Source organism: Pan paniscus, chromosome 23 (assembly GCF_029289425.2).
Source record: "Pan paniscus chromosome 23, NHGRI_mPanPan1-v2.0_pri, whole genome shotgun sequence".
NCBI classification, from domain to species: Eukaryota; Metazoa; Chordata; class Mammalia; order Primates; family Hominidae; genus Pan; species Pan paniscus.
In genome coordinates, this window is record NC_085927.1 from 52,776,415 (window position 1) to 52,801,470 (window position 25,056).

General features: G+C 45.2%; 1 protein-coding gene across 7 annotated transcripts in view; it reads right to left on the reverse strand.

Annotated features, from left to right (window-relative positions):
- The window catches only part of PACSIN2 (protein kinase C and casein kinase substrate in neurons 2), a 143,343-nt gene that overhangs the window by 79,392 nt on the left and 38,895 nt on the right, over positions 1-25,056 (reverse strand). For 2 of the 7 annotated variants that reach the window (XM_003805170.6, XM_055105414.2), the window contains exon 1: positions 11,003-11,128. The exons of 2 other annotated variants lie outside the window; for them this stretch is intronic. The gene's annotated coding sequence lies outside the window, so the exon portion shown is untranslated. Of the gene's footprint in view, positions 1-10,966; positions 11,129-11,365; positions 11,387-25,056 lie in introns of those variants that run through there. 3 more of the 7 variants (XM_055105416.2, XM_055105417.2, XM_055105415.2) reach the window with 3 other exon arrangements.

The window sequence follows — 25,056 nt, forward strand, 5'->3', positions numbered from 1 at the left end:
CAGGCAACAATCTGAAACTAATAGGCTTAAATCAAGCATAAAATTAATAGCAAAAGTTTCCCTTAAACAAGGGGAGTGGGCCAGGCATAGTGGCTCACGCCTGTAATCCCAGCACTTTGGGAGGCGGAGGTGGAAGGATTGCTTGAGCCCAGGAGTTACAAACCAGCCTGAACAACAAGGTGGGATCCTGTCTCTATAAGGACAAAACATTTCTTAAATAATAGGTGCACATTTTAACTTCTAAGCTACCTTCTTACCAGCAAAATGGGAATAAAGGTGGCTGACCTACACAGAGTAGGAATTTAAATGACACACATTGTATGTGAGTGCCTGAAAATGTCAGTCTCCAGCCTTCCCAGCCTTCTTGCTCCTAGTCTGACTCCTCCTGGCCTCTCTGGCAACTTCCACCCCACACAGGGAGGATATGGCTTTGGCAAGCAGGACTTACACACCCATTCTCAGCTGTGCCACTGAGAACTCTAGAAACACAAAACAAAGACCTTCAACGTTAAGCCTCATACACACACGCGCGCGTGCATGCACACACACACACATTTTGTGATGCTAGCTGCCTAATAAACATTTCCAGTGACCACTTATAAAGGGGAAAAATTAATGACAATTCTTATTTATGATAAAATGCCGAATTACAATATACAATAATATTATCTGAGAAGCCCTGAAGAAAATGTCTTGGTTACTCTCTTGACTTCATTACAATACCCAATACCCCCACTACACACACACATACACTCACACACACTCTCTCACACACACACTCTCACACACACACACACAGGCAGAAAGAGCCTGTCCTTCATAAAAATTTGTCAGTTTGGCTGTCTCAAGACATAGCCTGTGTCCCAAATTCTTAAATATTTTCAATGAAATGTTTAATTTATTCTAATAAACTGAGTAAATATCAAGCCAAGGAAATTGATTTTACAAATTATTTTACATCTATCTCTCCCAATATTCTAAAAACATTTACTTTCTGAGTGCCAGAAACCTTGCTAAGAGCTAGGGGATGGAAATGAAAACAAGTGAATAACACCATGCAGGCCCTGCGGTCCAGGAGCTCACAGCACACTCAGCCCTTCATACCCAAGGGTTCCACATCTGTGGATTCAACCAGTCAGGAATCGAAAATATACGGGGGAAAGAAGTGGGTAGCTGCATCTGTACTAAACATGTACAGACTTTTTTTGCTTGTCATTATTCCCTAAACAATACGGTATAACTATTTACATTGTATTTATATTCTATTAGGTATTATAAGTAATCTAGAGATGATTTAAAGAATACTGAAGAGTATACATAAGTTATATGCAAATACAACACTATTTTATATCAGAGACGAGCATCCATGGATTTTGGTATCCTTTGGAGGGTCCTGGAACAATCCTCCAAGATACAAAGGAACAAATTGTCTAAATACTAGGAAAGATAAGACAAAGTCATACCAGATTAGGCTGAGAGGGAGGGAGGGAAGGAGAGAGGGAGAGAGGGGACCTGGAGGGGAGGGGAGGGGAGGGGAGGGGAGGGGAGGGGAGGGGAGGGGAGGGGAGGGGAGGGGAGGGGAGTGGGGGAGGGAAGGGAGTGGGCAGGTGGGCAGGCACAGCATTTTGGTTGAGGAAAGAAGGCCTGCAGCTGCACAGCCTCCTAGGAGACAGCATGAGGTGGACTGACGATTGACGCTGCTGTCCAGGCACAGGCTCAGGACGGGCTCTGAAGGCCTGTGCAGCCACCATTGCTGAAACTGACTGAAAACAGCAGCCCCAGCCAACTAGTGCAAAGTTAGCTTACAGTAACATTCAAAGCCATAAGTAGCATTCTTACGTCTAAAAAGCTGAACACTTGGGCTTTATCTAAAAATATATGTTTAAGAGTGGGTAATTACCTAGAAAAAAAGTCCAGATGGCTATGTACCAAAAATGTGAATTCTTCCATTCAATGAAATGTAATGCAGCCTTACTTACCGTATGCCAGGCACCTCGCTGGGCCTGTGGGGTCCCGGGATGGGTAGAAGTGACAAGGCCCCTGTATATATTCCAGTAGGGGTCAGGAGATTTCAAAGCCACACCAGTAGGTAATGTAGCGGCAGACAGCATTAAGGGCTGGGGGAAAGCATGAAGCCAAGTGGGGGACAGAGAGTGACAGGGTCTACCTGGACAGATGGTGGTCAGGGAAGGTTGTCCTGAGTCTTGAATGAACATCTCTGGGTGGTGGAACATGAAAGTCTGGGCTTTTGCATATCTGTATCACTTAATTGTTCTGCCGTAAGAATATACTGATTGAGTTGCTTTTGAAAATTCAAAAGGAAAATAAGGCAGCACGTGGGCACCTTCCCTTTAGGTAAGCATGAAATCCAAGCTTTTCTGGTAAAGGAATCCACGAGCCTTATCTTCTAGTCACGATAACCGGCCTGCAGTATTAACTGCATTCTCTCAAGACAAGCAATTCCGGACAGTCCTGCAAAGCACCCAATTGGTGCCCTTATCACCCTGGGCACACCCATGGTGCCCAGGGCTCAGCCTCTTCTTCTCTGTGCACACTAGTTTCCTGGGTGACCCTCTCCCTCCTGTGACCTAAAATTCCATCCACGTGCTGATGCCTCCTCACTCAGCCTCTCCCTGAGCTCCAGATCCGGCATGGCCTGAGCTGCTGGCTCAGCATCTCCCCCTGGGTGGCTCACGGGCCTCTCCGACACACTGGCCGAAACCCACCTCTTGCTCCTGCATCCCCCGGTTGGGCTCCTCCAGGACACAGCTGCTCAGGACAAATGCCCCAGTGTCATCCCTGACTCCTCTCCTCCTCTCATGTCCACATAACATCACCTCTACCTCAAAACAGAGCCAGAATGTGGCCGCTTCACACCACCTCTGTCTCAGTTACCCTGGTTCAATCTACTAAACTCAAATCTTGCTAACAGCTATTGTCAACTGTCATAGTTATTGATACTCCCCACCCTGATTACAAGGTCCCATGTGATTCTAGCCCCTGCTTCCAGCGCCAGTCTCGCTCCTTCCAATCCCCACCCTGGACTCTGGCTACAGTGACCTCCATGTGGTTCTCCAAATGCACCAGACTCGGCTTACCTTTGCACCTGCCTCCCCTCTGCCGGGAATACCTGCCTCCCACATCTGTAGGATCTGCTGCCTCCCAGCATCAGATATTTGCTCAAACATTACCCTCTTCTTAAGAAAGCCTTCCCCCAGCCCTGATACTCCAGCCCTAACTCTGTTTTATTTTCTTAACACTCAACCTCACCTGCCAAATTATCTATTTTCTCTCTCCACTCACGAGAATGTAAGTTCCTTATGCACCAGGATTTTGCCTTGTTTGCCCGTGTTCCTACCACTGATACGTAACAGGCACATAATAAACACAACTGGAATGAATGAGTCAAGGAATGACAGAGCATAATTCTGTTTTCAGCAGCACAGCAAACCAGGTATCTTAATGACTCTCCTGTTGAAGAAATTTATTTATTTATTTATTATTTTATTTATTTTTTTTTTATTTTTAAGTTTATCTTTTTTTTGAGACAGAGTCTCATTCTGTCACCCAGGCTGGAGTGCAGTGGCACGATCTTGGCTCACTGCAGCAGCCTCTGCCTCCTTGGTTCAAGCGATTCTCCTGCCTCAGCCTCCTGATTAGCTGGGACTTCAGGCGCGCACCACCACGCCTGGCTAATTTGTTTTGTATTTTTAGTAGAGACGGGTTTTCACCACATTGGCCAGGATGGTCTCAATCTCCTGACCTCGTGATCCGCCCACCTTGGCCTCCCAAAGTGCTGGGATTACAGACGTTGAGCCACCACACCCGGCCTATTTTTTTTTTTTTTTTTTTTTGAGATGGAGTCTCGCTCTGTCGCCCCGGCTGGAGTGCAGTGGAGCGATCTCGGCTCACTACAATCTCTGCCTCCCAGGTTCAAGCAATTCTCCTGCCTCAGCCTCCCGAGTAGCTGGGATTACAGGTGTGTGCCACCAGGCCCAGCTAATTTTTGTGTGTTTTTAGTAGAGACGGGGTTTCTCCATATTGGACAGGCTGGTCTTGAACTCCTGACCTCAAGTGATCCACTGGCCTCGGCCTCCCACAGTGTTGGGATTACAGGCGTGAACCACCATGCCCAGCCCTTAAAGGATATACTTTTAAAAGAAGGAAATTATTTCAGATGGAAAGCCCTGAAGCACAAGAAGGAATGGTAAGCAAATATGCACATAAATATATTGGATAAATCTAAATAGCATTAACTGTATAAAAGACAACGGCAAATTTGCAGGATTTTAAAAAATCAGAAAAAAAAAAACTGGACAAGTTGAGAGGGCATATGGAGTTAAAATGTTTTCTATCCTTCCATTGTTCAAGAGAAGGGTAAAGATATTACTTAAGATTTTGTTAAGTACACAAAAATATCTAGGATAACCACTAAAGGAGCAGGCTGAGAATTTAATTTCTAAACTAAGAGTGAAAAAAAAATGCAATGGAAAATGGGCATGATGAAATGCAATCAAAACAAGAGAGAATAAAAATCTCACCAGAAGAACTATAGCCAATAGAAATTACAGGAATAATAAAAAATTACATGTCTATGCAAATTGCATTGAAGGGCCTAGCCACTGCAATAAGAAAAATAACTAAAAGGTGTAACAATCAGAAAAGAAGAAACGTAACAGCATTATTAGCATTAACAAACCATTATATGGTTTTAGCATGGCTGATGAACAGAGGAAGGGAATTTATCTAGAATGAGAGCTCTCAGCTACAATTTGAGAGCTATATATTTAAATGCAGTGCTAAGGGTTTCATTTAACATGAGGAAAAAACCATTGTCTTCATTTTATAGCTGAAGAAACTAAAACTCAGAGAGGTTAAGTAATGTGTTCAAAGCCACCTGGCAAGTAACCGGCTAGTTTTGAAATTAAGACAATCTGTCCCCAAGGCTTAACCACTATACTATGATGTCTCGACACACGATAAACATATATGTGCCCTCTCAGAGGCAAGCGTGATTGTGTGATTACAAGGACACTGGAGGAAAAAAGAGACGAAATTCACCTAAGGAAAGCCAGGGAAGAGGGGAATGCTTAGAGCAAGAATGGTATTCTGGAGAGAATAAGAACAGCACGTACAAAGGTTAAAAGGCATGAGGCTGGGTGCGGTGGCTCATGCCTGTAATCCTAGCACTTTGGGAGGCTGAGGCAGGCAGATCACTTGAGGTCAGGAGTTCGAAACCAGCCTAGCCAACATAGTGAAACCCTGTCTCTACCAAAAAACTCAAAAAATTAGCCAGGCATGGTGACATGTGCCTATAGTCCCAGCTACTTGGGAGGCTGAGGCATGAGAATCACTTGAACCTGGGAGGCGGAGGTTGCAGTGAGCCGAGATCATGCCACTGCACTCCAGCCTAGGCGACTGGGCAAGACCCTATCTTGAAAGCAAAAAGCGCATAAAGGAAGGTTCCCTTGGACAGAGAGTGGAGAACAGCCCATCGAGCCTCTAGTCTTGGGCTGTCCAGTATGGCAGCCACCAGCTATTAACACTTAAAATGTAGTTAGTCCAAGTGAGAAACTGACTTTTTTTTTTGAGACAGGGTGTCCCTCTGTCATTCACGCTGAGTGCAGTGGCACTATCACAGCTCATTGCAGCCTCAACCTCCTGGGTGTAAGCGATCCTCCCACTTGAGCCTTCTGAAGCTTGGACTACAAGTATGTGCCACTGCACCTGGCTAATTTTTTATTTTTTATAGAGACAGAGGACTCACTATGTTGCCCAGACTGGTCTCAATGACTTTTTAATTTTAGTCAATTTTAATGTAAACAGTCACATGTGGTTAGTGGCTACCACACTGGACATCGCAGTTCTGGAGGTTCAAGTCTGGAGAAAGGGAAATGGTTAGAAGACCAGGAAAGAGGAATATATCCAAGAGGAAAAACAGACAGGACATAGTGATGGATGATGCCAGGGAATGGGGGATGGGGGCAGGGATTCAAAGTCTCAAATTTCGGAGGCATGGTAGGTGATAATGCCACAAAGAGAAAAATAGAATTAAGAACAAACTGGTTTGGGATGAAAAATAACTGGTTTGGATCTGATAAATATGATGTTCCTGAAGCATGTCCACATATAAACGGCACTCCAGCCACAACAAGCTCCTAAGTCTGGCAGATTCTGACCTCCTTGCCTTTGCATATATTGCTCCCGCTGCTTCTCTTGGGTACCTGACAAACCACTCCCTCTAAAACTCATCATCAAACTGGAGTTTCCCCTAGTCTCCTCCATTCTTCATGGCAGAATAAGGTCCCAATAGCTCTTTAAGACTCACCACCCTGCTGCTTAGAAGTCTCTTTACCTTGCTGGACTGTGAGGTCCTCAGAGACCAGAACTCAATCCTAACTGTCTATGGATCCCTAGAGTCTAGCACAGTGCCTGATGTGAACTGCGTGGACAAGAGACCAAGAAGGTAAACTGAATGAATGAATGAATGAATGAACAAACGAACAAACGAACGAACGAAAAAACAAATCAACTGATCCAGCCAGCCAGCATCCAGGTGAACTGTCCCTCCAGGCAGTGATCTAACGGACGGCTGGAAATAAGCCCAGAGCTCACTCAGGTGCCTGCATGTCTACCAATAAAAGCTGTCATACCTGGAGATAGCATCAGGGGGAAAAAAAAAAAGGCTGTCAGGTGCTGGGACAAGTACAGTTTACATAGCCTCACATCATGACTTTTCATCATCATGACAACTTCCACCATCCCAAATGCAAACTCTTCAACCTCAGAAGTTCACTGGGTACACCTAAGATTCAATTTAATGTCTTCGAGTTCAATGTGAAGTATGAAAGATTTATCCACCAAAAGTGGTCTTGCCGCTTTCCTTCATGGCTTTACAGTCTTGCTTTCTAACATTCTTCCTGCACAGTAATGGTAGGATCTGACTAAGTGAACCTGAGGTGACCATCCCTATAGATGGGAAAGTAGTAACAAATGTTTCTGTCTTCCAAATCAATAGATACTGGTGATCAGTCTACTACGCCCTGTGCTATTTTTTCTTCATGTGTCAGTTCTTAGCAGAGAAGATAGAGAAGTCATTTCATTATCCCCAAAACTGTCATGTGCTTCATTTATTTTGTTAAACTAGCACTACCAATCTATGTTAGGAATTTAAGAGTCAAAGAGAGAGTTCCAAATTGGGAAGTTCAACATTTTGTCCTGTTAATTACATCAACATTTCGTCAAGTAAGCATTTTCCAGCAAAATCATTCTTCCTTGTTCTCCTTCAAGGACTCCACTGTAGAACAAATCCTGATGGGAAACATGACTGAGTATGAAATTCATAGCACCCTTCACATTAACAAAAAGATAATCTAAATGCCATACTATTGTGATGACCACTGGCACACATTTCAAATTAATTCTAACTTCCTATTAGATTCTTTAAGTTTCTCAAAATAAAATATGTACCATGAGCCCACATAAAGATTTATGTCTTATGATTCATATATGACAGAGTCTAATAAGAAAAAACTTAGGCCAGAGCCCCAGGGCTGGAGGAGACGTCAGGTAGACACAACCTGTTACTTGGTGTCAAGGCAGAACTGTGACATGCAAATGCATTTAGACCACCTAGTGAAATGTGACTATAGTGCCTTCAAAAGTAATCACTAAGGAAAAGCAAACAATGTCATTCATTCATTCATTCATTCAAATCAATAACCCTTGTCTAATTACTATCTCACCATACTGACACACACATACGTGCTCCTCTTTACCAAACTCTAAGGGCCTAGGATACTGGGGGACGTTTCTTCATAGTCTTAGAGAAGGTTCTGAGGCCACTTCTAGAATCTGGTCTGGAGAGCTGCCCTGGGCAGAGGTGGACATGAAAAAGGCCCAAACACCAACAACACAAACTCTGAGATTTCTAAGCCAACAGCAGCCCCAGGGGGCTGCCGTTTAACCCCTTCTCAGTTTGGAGCAATGCCAGCACTGCAACAGTCTGGTATCTCTTTCTCATCTTTAAATCTCACAAGCACAGCAACATTTATACTAATGTGGGCAGAAGCTAGAGGCCAGGGAGGGAAGCATATCAAATGTTACTTATAGACTGCAGAAGATAAGAAGGTCAATTATACACTAAGAAAAGGAAGCCGATTGGAATAGTCTATACTTAATATATACTGAAAATATAATAGTAAGTATAAAATGCTAATTGGGGAACAAAGGTAACTAAATTATGGGAGAAGCGAACTAAGCCACTGCGGCTCCTGAGCCTGCAGCCCCACTTCTTCTCCAGGCCCCAGGATAATGTCGCCTGGCTCACCAAATGAAAGCAGCACCTCTTTAAGGAGACTGACAGAAAGTGCCCACTAGAACACCAGGAGGGAAGACAGTTCTGACACACTGCATAAAAATATTGCTTATGTATTCCACTTCATTCTTCAGTTTCATAAATTAAAATAGTTGTAAAGTTATTAAATTCAACTTCAAATACAATTAACATATTTATGAAAGTGCCTGTTTTCCTGAAGTGCTTTTGTTTCAGAAATTCTTCAAGGCATATATTCTAAATACTTTAGAAAATACAAATAAGCGCTATCCTGTGAACCTCCCCAAGGTATTTTAAGGTGACTTTGGACAGACAGTGATGGCACACCGAGGTCTAGGAACAGTCACCCACTGTTCTCAGCATACCTGTTTATAACTAACTCCCACACCTGAATTTCAGAGGATTCAAACTGAATTTTTAGCAGAGACCATTTTTAATGATTCTGGAAAATTGTGAGTAAATTCCATTTTTATAAATTAAATCATTTTCTCCTTTATTTATATTATGTTGTATTATTTTAAAGTCTTTCATATTCCAATACCTCTTCAGTTCAGCTCAAGACAGAGTCAGTATTCCCTTATAGGGGCTGAAAGGCAGAAATGCTAAAGGTTTGGGGTTTCCCTTTCACACCCTGAAGAATCCTGTTTCAAAGAAGAATTGAGTGCTTGTCTGTTTCTTGTATTAGTTGTGATTGTATTAAGTTTGGCATTCTCATCTGGCAAGCAATCCCATCGTGAGGCCCGCTTCTATCAGTAACAATTGACTGTCTCTCCCCTGAGCTAGGGGAGAGGCAAGCAAAACTTTATAATATAGAGAATTGTTGATTTTTAAGAAATGTCAATGCTCTTTGTACTTGAGGCAATTCACTATACATCTATGCAAATGGTACTTACAGCAAAAAAGTTATTGAATAAAAGCTGAGTGTTTGAAAGTGAAACAAATATAAATGGACTCATCAGTAGAAAAAAAAAACACTCTTAGCTAAGTGATATTCATCTTAAGATAATAATGCGAAGAAAGCAGATTACTGTAATGGAAAGAGTAATGACCCTGGTCTCATGACCAGGGTTTCAGACTCACTCGGCTACCAACGAGACGAGTGACCTTGGACAAGTTGTCACCTCTGGATCCCAATTCCTTTGGTAAAGTGAGGATCCTGGAATATTAAGTCCAAGAGCCATTACAGCTCTAAATATTGCGTTCCCACCTTCTGCATTATGCCACCAAATGAATAACAGAATTGTGTGGGTGGGCAAACGGTCTGAAAGGACTAACACTGTTTAAAAAGAAAAAAGGAAGGCGTATTTTTACTTATTGGCATAAATCTCATACCTGTAAAAATGCTTTGGTTTGAAGTTATGAAACCTCTTTGCTGTTTTCATAAATACAGCATTTAAAATTCATCCAGAATTCAGTAGGATGTTTTACTGACAAGAAGGAAGGGATCTGAAGAAAGAGATATTCAGAGCTACAAGAGCAAAGACAAAACTGATGGGCCCGATTAAGGTCGGACAGACATACTATATACCTTGGGGGTTTCTAGAAACCTTTCCCATGCAATCTTAAAAGTATTTGAAACACACACTTCACAGTAAGTAACATCCTAACAAGAAAGCATGTTTTTCTGTGAGGCACAGGCTGCACCAGCACAGTATTTTCTGGAGGATGGAGAAAGGATGCTGCCTTTTTAATGGCAATCAGTAATCCAGTAAGTATAATTCACTGAGTGATGGGTCACTTAAGTATCAGGATTTTAAAAATCTAATAAAATTACAGCACCACAGCCATAAAGGGGAGCCACTGTTTTTCAAAAATTCCAGAATATGACTTCTAAGAAACAATTAAATACGTACATAAGGCTGCTCAGTTATTAAAACAATAAGACTTTTACATTTTGTTACCCGACAAAAATATAAACAGTGTCTAGTGACAGCCCTCAGAGGGGGACGAGGGCACAGGGTCCAGCTGGGATGAGAAATGAGAAGAACTGAGGGGGAGGATGGGAAGGGGGTCGGGAGGGGTCCTGGAGCGGTGGCAGGTGATCAGAGACTGCAGTAAACAGTCATGAAACAGCAATTACAGTCTCCTGGAAAAGATAATTTGTTTTCTCTCTCAAGTCCCACTTATGTGTTTGTAGATTAGATTTGGCTGTAAAGAAAGAAAATGGCAGCATGTAATAAACATTAAGGCCTTAAAGTAGGGGGAAAAGCCCTCTATTAACAGCTAACTCAAGTAACTCATTTAGCTACTCGGTAAGAAAAAAATACAGCTAAAGTATGTCAGCTACTCTAAAACATGCCAAAGCAAAGGTGCAAAGTTATTGCATCTATTTTGAAAGGAAACACGCACGTATGTTCTAAAACCAGAGTCAAAAATTATAAAACACAATCCTTCATTTGTTTAAGCCGAAATCTATTCTCCAAGAAAATCAAACACTTACTCTGACATTTTCTCCAAGCACCCTGGATAAAGCATTCTGCATTGCTCAGTTAATAATGAACTAATTGAACATTTCCGTCAAGGAGCTCTAAAACTAGGTGCGCTTGCATAGAAGGTGAGAGTTCTGTTAAATCAGTCACTCAGTGAGAAAGAAAACAATTCCGTGAAAATTCTACTTTCAAAGAGGTCTACCTTAAAGGAAATGCAAGCCTTCCACAGCACACTCACATTTTTCTGTCAGATCCCGGCTAACTCTGCAGCTCAGCTTCCGTACCTGCCTCTTTCCAACCCTGCTGGCATGTCTGACCTCTGTCTCTCAGCTGAATTCTCCCAGCACATTTCATCATTTCCTGTTGGCTGCCGAGATAAGGTCATTCCCCTACACTGCTGCATTCGCTGTACAGTCCCAGGTTCCCAGACTGCACGCTCCTGCCTGCTGTGGCCATCACAGAAGAGCTCTCTTTTCAGAAAGTGGCCAAAGAGAAATTTCAGTATTTCCACGGAAAATCAGGGAGAAGAGGTCTGAGAACAAAATTCATACTACCCCCTCCCCCACACACAAAAAATCAAATTATATACAAACTAACTTACACCATACATGAGTCTTCTAATATCTTCTTGTATTTGGGATCCTCCTGCTTACAAGAGAAAAAAGACAGCATGCTCTCTCTGCATCTGAGGGGCGTCACAGCAGTCAGTGGGACAGGGACTTGCTTGCACAGGATAATCTTACATTGTCCCTACATGTGGAAGTCAACTTCCTTCTGTGACTACACACAACAAGGCAATGCCTGTCAGCAGATGAACAGGAAGCCTCATGCAGGAGACAGGACTGGGGACACGGAGTCCCCTGGAGACAGGCAGGGGACCCCATGGTCTCTCAGCAGCACGACTGTCTCCTAAGAACTAGGACACTCAAATACTCAAGTGTGATTACATGGAAATAAAAACACCTCGCTTCTTCAATTTTTACAAAGAATTTAAAGTGAAGAAAAAAACAATAAAGCTTTAGGTGAGGAGAGAAAGATTTTAAAATGCTTGTGCCTACAAGAATACATGCTGTACGGTTCCCTTTGGATCCAGCACAAGAAAAGGCGTAACTAATCTACACCCTTTGAAGCCAGGACAGGGAAGAGAAAGAGGAGGCAGGCAGGAAGGGGTGCCAGGAGGGTTCTGGAGCTGTGCTATGGCTCTTAAACTGGCTATGGGTGTGCTGCGCTTGTGAAAATTCACTGATATGTACACTTGAGATCTGTGCACTTTAGGTATGCATATTATTCAATAACACTTTTTAAAATCTCATACAGTAACAAAAAATACAGACACTACAGGAAAGAGTAGATATGGAAACCAACCTGCAAAAACAGACAGGAAACAAATATTTCAAGGGATCAATTTCCGCCAGGTGCCCTCCTAGAAGATACACATGCACACTCCCCCATTCCCCTTGGCAAGCCAGGATCTAAGTGGTAATGGCCAGGGCGGGGCCAGTTCAGGGCGGTTCCTCCTTTCAACATGGCCCAAGCGGATGTATGTAGGGATGGGAAAATACGTAATTGGTAAAAGAACATACTGCAAGGGGAAACTGTGCTAAGTGGATATACACTATTTACCAGTGTTCTTGCTACTCATATTCATTCAAAAATGTTCAGTTAAAAACAGCCATCTAGTCTTACCTTATAACACAAAACGAAGTAGGTTAAAAATCTCTTTTGAAAATCTTGTGTTTAGACAAACACTGCGGAAGGCCGCAGGGTCCTCTGCCTAGGAAAACCAGAGACCTTTGTTCACTTGTTTATCTGCTGACCTTCCCTCCACTATTGTCCTATGACCCTGCCAAATCCCCCTCTGTGAGAAACACCCAAGAATGATCAATTAAAAAAAAAAAAAAAAAGAAAAAGAAAATCTTGTGTTTAGAAATTCCTTAGGCTGGGCCAGTGGCTCACACTTGTAGTCCCAGCACTTTGGTAGGCTGAGGCAAATGGATTGCTTGAAGCCAGGAGTTTGAGACCAGCCTAGCCAATATGGTGAAACCTCATCTCTACTAAAAAATACAAAAATTGGCCAGGTGTAGTGGCACATGCCTGTAATCCCAGCTACTCAGGAGGCTGAGGCACGAGAATCGCTTGACCCCAGGGAGCAGAGGTTGCAGTGAGCTGAGATCACGTCACTGCACTCTAGCCTGGGTGACAGAGCGAGATCCTGTCTCAAAAAAAAGAGAAAAAGAAATTCCTTAATGGAAAAATACCAATAAAAGCAAAGACCACATAACATGAGACTCTATTACTTGACATATGATAATAATGTACACTACTTGAGAAATTATTTACCACCCCTCCCCACACAGCCCGTCACCAAAAAAGCAGAGAAGTCAACACATATTTCACTATATCCTGTGGTTGGCTTAGTTAAATCCACGGCACCATCACAGAAGATGAACAGCAGAGTGCCACGCCCGCCACAGCTGGCAAGCACTCACTCCACTAAGACAGAAGCAGCACCTGAGTTCTGGGGAAGCGAGTTTGAGACCAGCCTGGCCAACGTGGTGAAACCCCGTCTGTACTAAAAAATACAAAAATTGTCTACCTGTTCCCTCCCCCAAGCCAGGATACCAGAAAACTTTTTTTTTTTTTGTCCCAGAGCCCCACTTAGGGCTGCTGGTTATGGGAGGGCTTTTTGTTTAAGAGACTCACTCTCTTCTTTTAAATCCAACAAACACAGGCTGCTCAATAAACATTTACACAGCACTTACTTTATTTCTGGCTAATCATGAAAATAGCTCTTTGGGGGTAAGCACTGTTATCTTCATTTCCCAGATGAGAGGTTATGCAACTTGCTAAGTGTCCCACAGCTGGCGCAAGGAGAGCCAGCCTGTAAGCCAGGCTACACGACACTGCCCCTCCAACTTGACTTCCCTCAACGATCAGAACTGGGTCTTGGATAGTTTCTGCTTAATAAAAAGCTGAACTTGGAAAAGGAGAAGAGGCCCAAGGCAGAACTGGGGGTGGGGGGTGGAGGGTGAGGTCTGGGGTAGGGGGTGAGGGCCACATCCAGCACAGGGCAAGGGAAGGCCAGCCCAGCAGCCATTCACAGTCCAGGTCACAGGGCCACCCTCACATGCCCTCAGGCAAAGTGCAGCCTGGATGCCTGGGGTGGGTGGAGGCATTGTGAGTCCTGCCCCAAGTGCCCAGTCACAAGAGCAAGGGGGGGGGGGGGCGCAGAAAAAGAAAACTGACTTTGAACTGAATAGTAGTGGGACTAGGAAGTCATCAGACCAGATCTCCAGTGTGGCTAAAGACACCCTCTCCCTGCCCATGTCAGCCACATCTCACTAGTGGACTCCAGGCAGGAAACGTGGACTATGGCAGAACACAAGACTGACTCAGGCAGCTCTCCTGTCCCTGGCAGTGATACAGCTGCCCGACCACTCTTTAGGTGATGCTGGGACAGAAACGCCGCTCAGGGAAGCTCACCTGCTGGCCTCTGGCATGCAGAGCCTAAGCTGGAATTCCAGTTCTGATCTGGCTTCTGTCATCAAAGACTGGAAACCATTGGACATTCATTCAACAAACATTAATGCCAGGCACAGTGCTTAGGGTCCCACAGTCAAAGCAGCCAAGGTCCCTGCCCCGGCCCACAATGTACAGGCTGAGCAGAAGTGCAAATAAATAAAACAAGGGACGTCTCATGCTGGTTCTCCAAGAGTGTGCAACCAGCCTACTCAAACCATGTGGATTAAGGCGGAAGAAAATTCAGAAACAGAGTCCACCAAGTTAACTAAAGACCAGCAGCGCCACCCATCAGCTCAGGCCCCCTGCAGAGGCGGCAAACACCACGCAGGGCAGCACTTCCCAGGGGGATTCTTTCGCCCAGCGGTCAGTGCAGCTCCAGCAGGCCAGTTTATCAGCCTAGCAGGACTCAAAGACAGGACAGGATCCAGCAAGGCTGCTGCTTCTATCTGAGGCCTTTTGTTATATGATTGTCGCATGGTAAAAATGACTGCTTGTACCACGTTTACCACGCTCATTTGAAACACTATAAGATAGGTACTCCTAGCCCTGTTTTACAGGGAAGGAAACCACCACAGAACATAAGCAATCTGCCCAAGGTCACCCAGCTAATAAGGGCAGAATGGGATTCAGTCAGGTCCACTTGATACAAAGTCCCTCCTCTCTCTACCACACCCGTGCCTCCCATGGAACGGGACCTGCTATGAAAATCAAGGTATTTGGCAAAAGGTCGTGTCATTTGGAAACAATACAATTTCTACAATTTTTTTTTTCACCACTTCTCTACTGGTCTGTCATCGCTCTAATACTATACTGCCTTACAAAAAAAAAACAGCTTTATTGAGATATAATTCACATGTCACACAGTTCACCCATTTAAAGGGCACAATTCAATGTTATTTAGTATATTCACAGGTGTGTGCAACCATCACCACCATCAAGGGTACGACATTTTCATTACCTCAAAGAGAAACCCTGTACCCTTTAGCTATCATCCCTCTATTCCCAACCCCTTCCCCAGCCCGCGGCAGTCATTGTGTTTTACAAGGTGATTCTTGGCTGGGCACGGTGGCCCATGCCTGTAATCCCAGTACTTTGTGGGGCCAAGGTGCGCAGATCACTTGAGGTCAGGAGTTGGAGACCAGCCTGGCCAACATAGTGAAACCCTGTCTCCACTAAAAGTACAAAAATTAGCTGGGCATGGTGGCACATGCCTGTAATCTCAGCTACTCGAGAGGCTGAGGCAGGAGGATTGCTTGAACCCAGGAGGTGGAGGTTGCAGTGAGCCAAGATCGTGCCATTACACTCCAGCCTGGGCGACAGAGCGAGACTCCGTCTGGAAAAAAAAAAAAAAAAAGGTGATTCTTAAAGTGATCATGGGCACACAGTAATTGGGTTGTTAATAGAATACCACAGATTGCAGTTCTGCGCTCGCCTCAGTCTTTCCCTAGCAGGCTAAAACTAACAGCTGAGCCAGGACAGGGCAAGGGCAAGGCAGGAGACCTGAGTGGCAGGTGGCTGGCATAGGAGGTGGGGTACCTGGCAGCCTGGCACAGGGCAGGCTCTACAGTTCCTATGTACCTGGGTCCCTGAACTTTGCATGCCCCAAACACAGAGCCAGGTGATCCATCGGCAGCAGGGACGACAAAGTTAGACAAAAGACCAAAAGGAGCTGCTCTGACCACAAGCCTTTTCCATTAGGAATTTGTAACTCCCCATCTCCAGAAAGGCAAACATCGAGATCCTACAGGCTGGCCCAAGCCAGGGGTAACTAGAATAGTGTTGTTCTGAGAAGCCAAACTAGTCAAGGACTAGCAAGACCCATGGCTTGGATAAAAAGAAGATTCCCCCAAATCTGGTTCATTTATTTGCTAGTTCCCTCTGCCTTCCTCATATGCTGCTGAAAGATGGGGAGGGCATGCACACACTCCTGTAGCACCTAGGTTTGTCACACATCTCTATAGAGGACATCAAAACCCAACTGTGTGTGGCATCGGCGCACAGCTGAAAACCACTCGGCAATAAAAAGGAATGAGCTACTGACAGATGTGACATGGATGAATCACAAAAACATCATGCTGAGCAAAGCAGCCAGATGCAAAATAGCACCCACTGTGTGTGTCTATGTGGATGAAATTCGAAACCAAGCAAAACCAATCTACAGTGACAGATTAATGTTTGCCAGGGCCAGGGGGCAGGGTGGGGGACTGACTTCAAAGGGACACAAGGAAATTTTGGAGCAATGGAAATATTCTGTCTTGACTGAGTCATACAGGTGTTTCCACTTGTCAAAGCTCCTAAAAGGATGCATTCAATTGTATGTAAACTAATACCTCAATAAAGAGGAAGAAGGCGGGAGAAGGAGGGGAAAAGAAGGTGAGAAAACAGGAGAAAAGGAAGAAAAGCCCCCAGCAGAAGTCTAGTAACAGAGCTTCCTTCCTACCCAGCGTCTGCATCTGCAATACAGTGGTGACTGACATTAATCAAGAACCACAAAGTGCCTCAGATTCAAAAGATTAAAGTAAGTTCTGTGTCATTTTAGCCCAAGTGTATTTCTTGGGCCTCAATTCTTGGAATAACTGATCCTCTACCAATGACTTTGGTAGAGGATCCAAATAGTCCACTTTCTAACCAGGCTAGCTTGGGTTCTTCCCACTAGCACGGCGATGAAAGGCATGACAATGACAGCTCAGTGACCTGGAAGTGGCAGGTGTCAGCAACAGGTTTCAATGGCTGCTAGACAGTAAACCAGTAAAATTTAATATGATAATTTAAGGCGTTAGTTTCTCTCTTCAAATAAGTAAATCTTAAATTCTAGAAACCTACTATAATCATAAATAAATATATAATCATAAATAAATAATCATAAATTATGTGAAAATGTGATAGGTCAATCTTTTTCATATTTTTCTTTTGGCTGAGAACAGGGTAGTGGCTATTTGCAAATCCTACTTGTTAGCCTTTCATATGTTTCATGAACCAAGATGTAAATAGAGCCATCTTGGGCTGGGCGCGGTGGCTTACGCCTGTAATCCCAGCACTTTGGGAGGCCGAGGCAGGCGGATCACGAGGTCAAGAGATCGAGACCATCTTGGCCAAAATGGTGAAACCCCGTCTCTATGAAAAATACAAAAATTAGCAGGGTGTGGTGGTGTGCACCTGTAGTCCCAGCTACTTGGGAGGCTGAGGCAGGAGAATTGCTTGAACCTGGGAGGCGGAGGTTGCAATGAGATCGTGCCCCTGCACTCCGGCCTGGCGACAGAGTGAGACTGCATCTAAAAAAAAAAAAAGCCACTTGTCTTTACTCATCCAACACGTGTACATAAAAAGGAATAAACCAAGCCAAATGTCTAACATTCTCTATCAAAGAAGAAGGTCCCAGGACAAAGCAAAGCTAAGTATCAGTTCTATCTTTGGCAAAGGAGAAAATGTTAAAACCCTTTACATAAGCTTCTTTGCTTCTCTGGCACTTGTCCAAAGATTTTTTTAACAGTGAAGTGAGACTAATTAATGGAGACAGCCCAATTGAGGAAAAACTTGAAAGCACCAATGTGATAGAGGGAACATGTTAATTTTTTTCTTATGCATTTTATAGAATCCCCAAATGCCACAGGAGAAGCAACATCTAGATTTCTAGCACATCTCAGTTAAGATGTCACGCAGCCTCATGGTCCTGGCAACAGCTCGAGCCTTCTCTGGGCAACACATTAAAAATGGAAGATGATCCAAGAAAGATCTGAAATTCAAAAGGAATGTGAGCAAGGTTCCTGGTGAGTCTGTGGGTATTTTCAGGAATAAAGTCAGGGGCATGTTATGTTAATGTTTTATCGGTGTGACTTTTTTCCCCTCATCTATTTATAGTTTAATTCAGCCATCTGACAAACATTTTTCAGCACTGTCCAGGCTCTGGAAGTTACAAACTAAATAATTAACTTAAACGAACTTGTCCGTAAGCAGCTTCGAGTCTGGTAGGGTAGACGGACGAGTACCCAGAGGACCATGCAGGGTGACAGGTGCTCCGTAACAGACCTAGGCAGGGAATGTGGAAGGTGGGGCTGGGACAGGGGGCCAGGAAGAGATGTGGGAAGATGCCCAGGAAGGCTGGACTCTGAGCTGAATCACGTAAACAAGGGCCGTGTCCTGCTGCACCTCTGGCTGTGGCCTCCCCTCTTTGGCTGGGGCTTCCTCCTCCCTCAAAGGAGAGCAGGGACCAGATAGAAGATCCCAATGTTACTGATCAGGGCTTTTTCCTGAGGGCAGGAAAGGCAGCCAACACAAGGCCGCCAACTTTATTTTGCCCCCTAAGGACATTTAAAAAAGAAAAAGACCTATCACTCCCATTATTTCATTTCAGACAGTTTAACACCAAAAGACAGGTAATACAACCCCAGAATCAATGAAAAGCCTTAAACTAAAGATCTTTAACTTTGTAACAGAATAATTATACTGTTGGTGTTTCATCGTCTAGCATGATAGTGAAACTGGCATTGTGAGTTGGTGTTTAGAAACCCTGCAAATGGGCCGGGCGTGGTGGCTCACGCCTGTAATCCCAGCACTTTGGGAGGCCGAGGCGGGCGGATCACGAGGTCAGGAGATCAAGACCATCCTGGCTAACATGGTGAAACCCCATCTCTACTAAAAATACAAAAAATTAGCCGGGCGTGGGGGTGGACGCCTGTAGTCCCAGCTACTTGGGAGGCTGAGGCAGGAGAATGGCATGAACCCGGGAGGCAGAGTTTGCAGTGAGCCTAGATCACGCCACTGCACTCCAGCCTGGGCCGCAGAGCGAGACTCCGTCTCAAAAATAAAAAAGAAACCCTGCAAATGGATGATCAAATTAGGTACTTTACTAAGTGCATATTTTATGACATTTTATACACGCTCCTCAGATCTTTATATACAATGATATACTCAGGATATACACTCATGATAACCTTGCAAGGTGGGAGTACTGCGCCAGTTTTCAGATGAGAAAACTACAGGTTTGGGGAAGTGGCTTGCCCACAGTTGCACAGCAATGGTAGCGCGGGAAGCTGCAACCCTGGCTCCCTCTGACGGCCGAGTGTGTCCTGGACCTCCACAAACAGCGTGACACTGCAAGACAGCTGTGGGTGATTGCAACGGCTCCTCCCAGAACTAAACATCTGTTTCACTGTTGTTGTTTTGGGGAAGGCAAAGGAAGAGTTCAAGTCTGCCACCTTTTTTTTCATAGTCCCTAATAACCAACTCAAACCCTTAGTGAAACCAGGAAGGGTATAAATATGTAAGAAAATGAAATCGTGGTGCCAAGCATTCCAGGACGCTACCATTATCTTCTCCCTTCTCCTTCTATATTTTGGATCAGTGCTGGGGAAAAAGAAAATGGGTAAGATGGGAAAAGAAATAGGTAGCATTTGAACCCTTATTCGAGATTTTCAATACTTGGCATGTGTCATGGTTAGTTTTAGAGTTTTAGGTGTCAACTTGACTGGAATACCTAGGAAAACCTAGAAACCTAGTAAAGCCTGATTTTGGGGTGTGTCCATGGGGCTGTTTCCAGAAGAGACTAGCACATTAGTGTGAGTGGATGAGGTGGGGAAGAGCCACCATCAATAAGGGCAGGCACCATCCAATCTGCCGGGGGCCTGAAAAGAACAAAAACAGGAAAAGGGCAAATGTGTCTATCAATGTCCTGGAGCTGGGATGCACTCACCTCCTGCCTTGGGCCACGGAACCCCAAGCTTGCCAGCCTTTGGACTCCTGGACTTATACCAGCGGCCCCTGGGTTCTTAGGCCTTCAGCACTGGACTGAGAGCTACATGACTGGCTTCTCTAGTTCTGGGGCCCTCAAATGTGGACTGAGCCCCACTACCGGCATCCCAGAGTCTCCAGCTTGCAGGCAGCCTGTCATAGAATTTCTCAGACTCTACAACCATGTGAGCCAATTCCCCTAATAAACTGCTTCTTATCTATCTATCTCCATCCATCCATCCATCCATCCACCCTATTGGCTCTGACTAATACAGCCACGTAGTAAGTATACATCTAAAGCCTCTAGGCAAGTGTTACATAAATACAACTTAAAAGACATGGTCACTAACTTCTAAAAGCTTCCATTCTCAGTTTGAAATATGGAGATAATTATAAATAGAATACCAACTATAAACTTAAAAGTGTATCTCATTTTACAAATTTCTTTTCAACAAATGATCATGACATTACATGGTAAACTTTCTTTGTATTCTATAAATGTATTGCAACTAATCTGTAACCTCATTTCAATTGGAATTCTTTTCTGATGGCACACCAGTGATTTTTCTCCCTGAAAGATGTTAAGGAATATTATTATTACCCTGTTATTAGCAGTACCACTTAACACTGGTTTAGATGCAAGTTTTTCTTCTTATGGAGGCCTTGGGGAAGAACCAAATACATTTCAGATGAGTAATCCTCCCACCTCAATAACTCTGGCAACGGTGACCATTGTAACACCGGCATTATCCAAGCAATATGGGATTGATTATCGCTGTAGATTGGAAATAGTTTTCCCTTCTCCTACGTAGTTTCTACGTAGAAAGTAGAAACTAGGTCAGGCACAGTGGTTCATGCCTGTAATTCCAGCACTCTGAGAGGCCGAGGCATGAGGATCGCTCGAGTCCACGTGTTCGAGACCAGCCTGGGCAACATGGAAAGAACCCATCTCTACGAAAAATTTTTTTAAATTAGCTGGGCTTGATAGTGCACAGCTGTGGTCCCAGCTACTCAGGAGGGTGAGGCTGCAATGAATCATGATCCCACCACTGCACTCTAGCCTGAGTGACAGGGTGAGATGCTGGCCCTTAAAAAAAAAAGAAAAAGAAAAAAAAGAAAAGAAACTAGAATGACCCCCGGTTTCAACAAGTATCAACACATGGCCAGTCCTGTTTCACCTGTGATGTGAAAACTGTAGAATGCTCACAAAATCACAGAACCCAAATGCATCTCCACCTGACCTGGCATGCCCCCTTCGACACTGGCACCACAGCCCAAGTCCTCACGCTGGGAAGAGGCACAAAGCAAGCAGAGCAGGGCCCTGGCCTGAAGGGATCAGCAATCTTTTGGGGAACCAGTGCCACCTGAATCACATTTAAAAAGGAGAACGACTAAAGTAAACCCGCAAGGTTAACATCACGTTGGTGAGTCATGGCAGTATCAGGTGACTCCTGAGATGATGTAATGAAAAGGGCACTTCACCTCTGTGGGACTCTCCCCAAATTCATCCACCAATCTAATACTAGGAAAAATCATCAAGGACCTGGATGGGATCCTAGAACTGCAAGAAAACATCAGTGGGAAAACTGGTGAAATCCAAAGAAAGTCCATAGTTTATTCAGTAATACTGCATCAATGTTAATTTCTTAATTTCAAAAAATAAGCTACAGTTACATAAAATGTTAACATTAGAGAAAGTCAGGCAAAAGGTAGACAGGAACTCTATTAGTTTTGCAACTTTTCTGCACATATAGAATTCTTGTAAAATAAAAAGTTTATTATAGAAATAATAATACAAAAGTTTAACGAACATTCATTACGTCCTTTGCAAAAAGGAGTCAGGGACAATGTGGTCTTCTTTTTAAAATTTAGCCAAGGAAGATGAAGCCTAAAGAAATCAAATGATTTGTTAAAATCTTTAAGTAAGCAAGCACCTGGAAAGGAAGGCAGGGCCCCGTGTAAGCTGACGTCACCCGAGGTGCTCCATGGCAGTGCACCACCAGATATGGAGTGCTTGTGGTAACAAGCAGTGCTGACCATGAGATGGGAGGCTGGCCTGCAGCACCTCCCCACGCCACCCACAGCTGTGCAGTCAGACAGCGACCCAGGCTCCCTGCACCACCCTGCCCTGCCCCCAGCCTCTCCACAGCCCTCTCTGCTCCAGCCTACCCCTGCACCACCTCTCACCACTCAGCAGTTTCTGAGGCTCTGCAGGCTAACGCTAAGCTAAAAACAATGAAAGGAGGTGGCATTACAAACCACCATGATAAAAATATTCTCCCTCTCCCTGGTCTCCCTCTCCCCGGTCTCCCTCTGATGCCGAGCCGAGGCTGGACTGTACTGCCGCCATCTCGGCTCACTGCAACCTCCCTGCCTGATTCTCCTGCCTCAGCCTGCCGAGTGCCTGGGATTGCAGGCGCGCGCCGCCACGCCTGACTGGTTTTTGTATTTTTTGGTGGAGACGGGGTTTCGCCGTGTTGGCCGGGCTGGTCTCCAGCTCCTGACCGTGAGTGATCTGCCTGCCTCGGCCTCCCGAGGTGCCGGGACTGCAGACGGAGTCTCGCTCACTCAGTGCTCTATGTTGCCCAGGCTGGAGTGCAGTGGCGTGATCTCGGCTCGCTACAATCCCCACCTCCCAGCCGCCTGCCTTGGCCTCCCAAAGTGCCAAGAGTGCAGCCTCTGCCCGGCCGCCACCCCGTCTGGGAAGTGAGGAGCGTCTCTGCCTGGCGGCCCATCGTCTGGGATGTGAGGAGCCCCTCTGCCCGGCCACCCAGTCTGGGAAGTGAGGAGTGTCTCTGCCCAACCGCCACCACGTCTGGGAAGTGAGGAGCGTCTCTGCCCGGCCGCCCATCGTCTGAGAAGTGAGGAGCCCCTCCGCCCGGCAGCCACCCTGTCTGGGAAGTGAGGAGCATCTCTCTCCGGCAGCCACCCCGTCCGGGAGGTGGGGGGCAGCCCCCGTCCGGCCAGCCGCCCCATCCGGGAGGGAGGTGGGGGGCGCCTCCACCTGGCCGCCGCCCCGTCTGGAAGGTGGGGGGTGCCTCTGCCCAGCCGCCCCGTCTGGGAGGTGAGGAGCCCCTCTGCCCAGCCGCCACCCCGTCTGGGAGGTGTACCCAGCAGCTCATTGAGAACGGGCCATGATGACGATGGCGGTTTTGTCCAATGGAGGGGGGGAAATGTGGGGAAAAGAAAGAGAAGTCGGATTGTTACTGTGTCTGTGTGGAAAGAAGTAGACATAGGAGACTCCATTTTGTTCTGTGCTAGGAAAGATTCTTCTGCCTTGGGACGCTGTTGATCTATGGCCTTGCCCCCAATCCCGTGCTCTCTGAAACATGTGCTGTGTCCACTCAGGGTTAAATGGATTAAGGGCGGTGCACGATGTGCTTTGTTAAACAGATGCTTGAAGGCAGCATGCTCTTTAAGAGTCATCACCACTCCCTAATCTCCAGTACCCAGGGACATAAACACTGCGGAAGGCGGCAGGGTCCTCTGCCTAGGAAAACCAGAGACCCTTGTTCACATGTTTATCTGCTGACCTTCCCTCCACTATTGTCCTATGACCCTGCCAAATCCCCCTCTCCGAGAAACACCCAAGAATGACCAATAAATACTAAATATATATATATATTTTAAACCACCACCATTTTAGAAAAATAGTTCCTTATACATCTAGAAAAAAAAGATATGATCAGAACTGTGCACTAGGAAACCTGAAGTTGTAGCTGTGCACCAGGATGGGCCCAAAGTGGCCAAAGGAGAATTCCACCTCTGGGCTTTCCGACCTGGACACCACGCCAGGAAGCACACAGTCTACTGCCTCACTCTAAGAAAAGTCAGCCATGCTTTTACTTTTTTTTTTCTTATGTTGCCCAGGCTGGACTTCAACTCCTGGGCTGAAGCCATGTTCCCGCCTCAGCCTCCTGTGTACCTGGATTACAGATGCATGCCACTGCACCCAGCTCAACCGTGCTTTTAAATGGCTTTGAATGTGCTTCTTTATAACAGCATCTTCCTACATTTCAGACAGGACAAAATTCTAGAAATAAAAGCACACACCTGGATTTTCTAATTACGAACAGCATGTGAGGACTGTTCATTGTGAACCAGATTTATCATGACTTTTATGGCTGGGGTCAATACGGAAGTAAGACCTTTGACAGGGCAGTCATGTATCTGCCCACATACTGCAGCAAACACATCTGGGACATGACCGTCAGCTCAAACAAGAATATCTGTGAAATATTCCTATCCAAAATGCCCTGCAACAAATTACTGAAAGATAAGGAGAGAAAGCGAGAAGTGGTGTTTTTAAAACAATCTTTAAAAAGAAAAAAGGCAGAAGACACTGTAAAAAGTATTTCCAGAACAGAAGGTTCAAAATGACAGACTCTGTCACAGGTCTTGCCCACAAGGCAATCCCTCCTGAGCAACTTCATTATTTCCACTTGCTCAGGAATTGACGAGCAAAACACAGGTCAAAACTTCCCCAGTGCTCTGAATTATGCAACTGGGAATCTGTACCACACTGTTTTTGTCAACAAGGCTCCACTGAAGCTTCGTCCTTTAACTTCTCATTGAGAAAAAGACTCCAGATGCTTTCCCCATTCATTTTTCAAATGTTTCATTCAATCAGAAACTCTACATATACACTTTGGAATTTACACGTTTGATAGCTGCAAAGCTCGCAAGCAAGCTCTCCAGCCAACATGCCTGCCTGTCTCCGCCCAGGTGTGGCAAGCCCCACACTTGTGCCACGCATGGCCCCCTGCCCCATAAACCCAGACTGGGTTGGCTGCTCTCCCCTGTAACTGACACAGAAACAGGCCTGCTACACTCCAGTCTTAGGCCTGGGCCCATCCCCCACTCCCGTCTCCATCATCCCTCATTGCCCTTGTTTCCTTGGCACCTAGCACAGGGCTTAGGGTCTAGGGGCACAGCATATGCTAAAAGAGGAAAAGAGAAAAGCCCATGAGAGAAATGGCAGCCTCATCCTTGGGGACACATAGCTCAGGTGTGGATGCCAAGTACCAAGAACAGAAGCGTAGC